The sequence below is a fragment of the Suncus etruscus genome, chromosome 6 (assembly GCF_024139225.1).
Source record: "Suncus etruscus isolate mSunEtr1 chromosome 6, mSunEtr1.pri.cur, whole genome shotgun sequence".
Classification (NCBI taxonomy): Eukaryota; Metazoa; Chordata; class Mammalia; order Eulipotyphla; family Soricidae; genus Suncus; species Suncus etruscus.
This window is the reverse complement of record NC_064853.1, coordinates 92,157,274-92,160,306: the sequence shown is the minus strand read 5'-3', so window position 1 is coordinate 92,160,306 and position 3,033 is coordinate 92,157,274. Positions and strand designations below refer to the sequence as shown.

Here is a 3,033-nt window from a genome sequence, read left to right as displayed (position 1 = left end):
AATATCATCAGGGTTCCTGAAAAACTAAGGTGACTTTCAATGAAGAATAAATAGTTTAAAAATTATACATAAGAATTTCCCAAAGTTAAGGAATACATGTATCCATATTCATATCCTGAATTGCCCTCAATGAAAATAATCTCAAATAGAAAAACTCCAAAACATAAAATTCCCACCACCAGGGCTGTCCTCCCTCTACCCACCTTCCCAGCATGTGTCCCATATTTCCTTTTTTGACCCCCACCTGCCCCGGAGTATTAGTGTAACTGTTTCCCTCTTTGTATAGCTTGTTGCAGATGGGGTATCGATTCTGTTGTTGTTGACTTTGGGTTTGGTGTTCCCTTGGCCTAAGAGATTCAAGGTTTCTCTGCCCTTGAGCATACTGCCTTGGGAACAACTACTGGCTCTGTACATAATCATTATCATACCCCAAGGTCTTTTTATGGTGCCAGGAAACTTTCCACTCAGTTGTGGATGATAAAATCAGGCCTCTGTAGCTAGAGATCTTGGTATTTGCACAGGTCATAGGACAAGGTCTAGGATAGAGTCTTTTCTTATGGTTCTAGAAGTTCTGTTCCATCATTGTTGTAATCAGTCTTCTATAATAAGTGGTCTTGGTTTTTGCTCAGAAGCCTAGGATAGAGTCTTTATTATTGTTCCAGAAGTTCTGCTCAGTCTCAGCTGTCAAAGTCTGACCTCTGGAATTAGAGATCTAGATTTTTGTATAAATTCTAGGCTAAAGCCTAAGGTAGGATCTTTCTTATGGATCCCAGGATAAGTTCTGCCCAGTCATGGTTGTCAAAGTCAGTCTTCTGTAGTTAGCACTCTTGGTTTTTGCACAGATCAAAGGACGACATGTCTTCTTACTGTTAGGTGATGAGATAGGACAATCTACTCTTAGATCAAGGTGTTGCCATTTCCTTGTTGTCAGGATGTCATATCAAAACTGCCGAAACTTGGTGCCAGAGCGGTATTAGAAATTTCCCAGAGGGAGTTTGGTTCCTGGTTTTGTTGCAGGTAACGATATTGATTCTATGTCTGGGATCTTGGGTTCTGGGTTGAACTATCATTGTTCAATCTCATGGAGTCTAAGTTGGGTCCACATGATACATGTTCAGGGTGGGAGGCACCCCTGTGTTATAAAAAGTATGAGTTCTTATCTCAAGAGGATAAAATCTTGTTTTTGTGCATAAGATTTCCCCCTTTTTTTACTGTGCCTATACAAAAGTGTATGGTGTCATATTATATTGCTGGTACATTTGGGGGTAAGAATGACAGGCTGCATAATCTCTATGCCCTGAGCTTTTATCCCAGGCATGACTTATTCTTCTTGGTTATTGTACCAAGCAGAACCAAAGCAGGTGAAGTTAAAGAATATATATATATGTAAAGAAATATATAAAATAAATTTTAAAAAAGTTATTAAAGAAAAATGTTATGGAGGAGACTACCTTTATGTTTGGGAATGAATACTCTGAGAGGCATTATTATAGAGATATTAAACATACAAAGGCAATATAGACATCCCTATTATATCTTTTGATATATTCATGTGGGGGGGGTGAAATCCAAGGCACTTTTCTATTACACACCATGGTCTTGTTGAATTTGAGAAATGATTTGGAGCATTAAGGGATCAGGTAGTGTCCTTGAGCTGGGGGTCCTTCTGAAGCTAAATCTGATACCATACAACAGTCCATATATGGGGGTGTGGTGAGAAGGGCCACATAGTATGAGTCAGCAGTATGTTGGTTGAAGTTTCTTGCCAGGGCATGAGATGTGAGACTTCGAGGGTGTCATTTCTTTTTGGGAGCTGAGTGATAGTTTGTTGGGACAGGAGGTTGGTCTCTGTGCCTAATAAATTAAGAACTGAGGATAAAGAGGGTAAATAAGGCTAAATAAGGAAGGATAACAACTCAAGATTGGGGGGTGAGAAAATAGAAGGATTTCTAAAGGGGGATAATAAATATCTAAGGAATAATAAATATGAGGGGGCTATATACACTATAGACATGGGTTGTTTACCATTAAGGTTTGGCAGAGAGAAGACCACTGTATACAAACTCATGCCCACATATAGACAGACTTTAAAGATCAATTCAAGTTGTTATTGGAGGCCTGACTCTCATAGATTGAGTCTGACCTAAGATATAGATTAGGAAAGAAAGGAAAAACAAGAGAGAAGATAGAAGAGAAAAGAAAGGTAGGGAAATACAGTACAAATAAGTTAAATAAAAAGTGCTCGCTTCGGCAGCACATATACTAAAATTGGAACGATACAGAGAAGATTAGCATGGTCCCTGCGCAAGGATGACATGCAAATTCGTGAAGCATTCCATATTTAAAAAAAAAAGAGAGAGAGAAATAAAAAGAAAATGGGGCTGGTGCCTTGGTGTTGGAAGGTTTTCCGATATCTAGGCATTTCCATGATTGGAGTAGTCTTTGGTAAGTGAAGGTTACTGGGTTAGATAGTGGCTAGAGTATTTTAGTATAATCTTAGTTTTCGCTTCTAGAGTACTAAGCAATTTGGTAGTAAGGTCTATAAGAAGTGGCTACCCTATGTAGCCTCATCTTATGTATCAAGGTTTCTTTCCTAAAGAGAACCTGACAGTGTGGGCTTATTTAGCATAGATTGAATTTATGAAGAAAAAGGAGGAGGAGGAGGAAGAAGAAGTAGATAAAAGAGGAGAAAAAAGATAGGAAGAAGAAAATAAAAAGAGAGAAATAAAAGGAGAGTAAAATGGAGATGGTAAGTTGCAGAAACTTATTTGATGAGTGGAACCTGTAACATAAGTCTGTGGTATGCCATTGACTGTTTCATTGGTCTGAGTAATCATATTGTTTAGGTCCTAAAAGAAGACATAAATAAAATGACATGAGTAAATTGGACATTTTATCAAGACACTGTCATAATGAACACTTTATATGGAATTTAGTATGATTGAACACTGAGGCATGGAGATAGGGCTTCCACTCTATGTTTACAGGAACCACTGTGGACAAAGAAGCTGAAGGGTTATTTATACCTGAAAA

The 3,033-nt window shown here is 38.1% G+C and overlaps 1 non-coding gene across 1 annotated transcript; it reads left to right on the top strand.

Annotated features, from left to right (window-relative positions):
- The first annotated feature begins 2,238 nt into the window (after positions 1 to 2,238).
- On the top strand, positions 2,239 to 2,345 carry LOC126012942 (U6 spliceosomal RNA). The gene has a single exon (XR_007497284.1). It is a non-coding gene; the product is annotated as a U6 spliceosomal RNA (small nuclear RNA).
- The last annotated feature ends 688 nt before the right edge of the window (positions 2,346 to 3,033 follow it).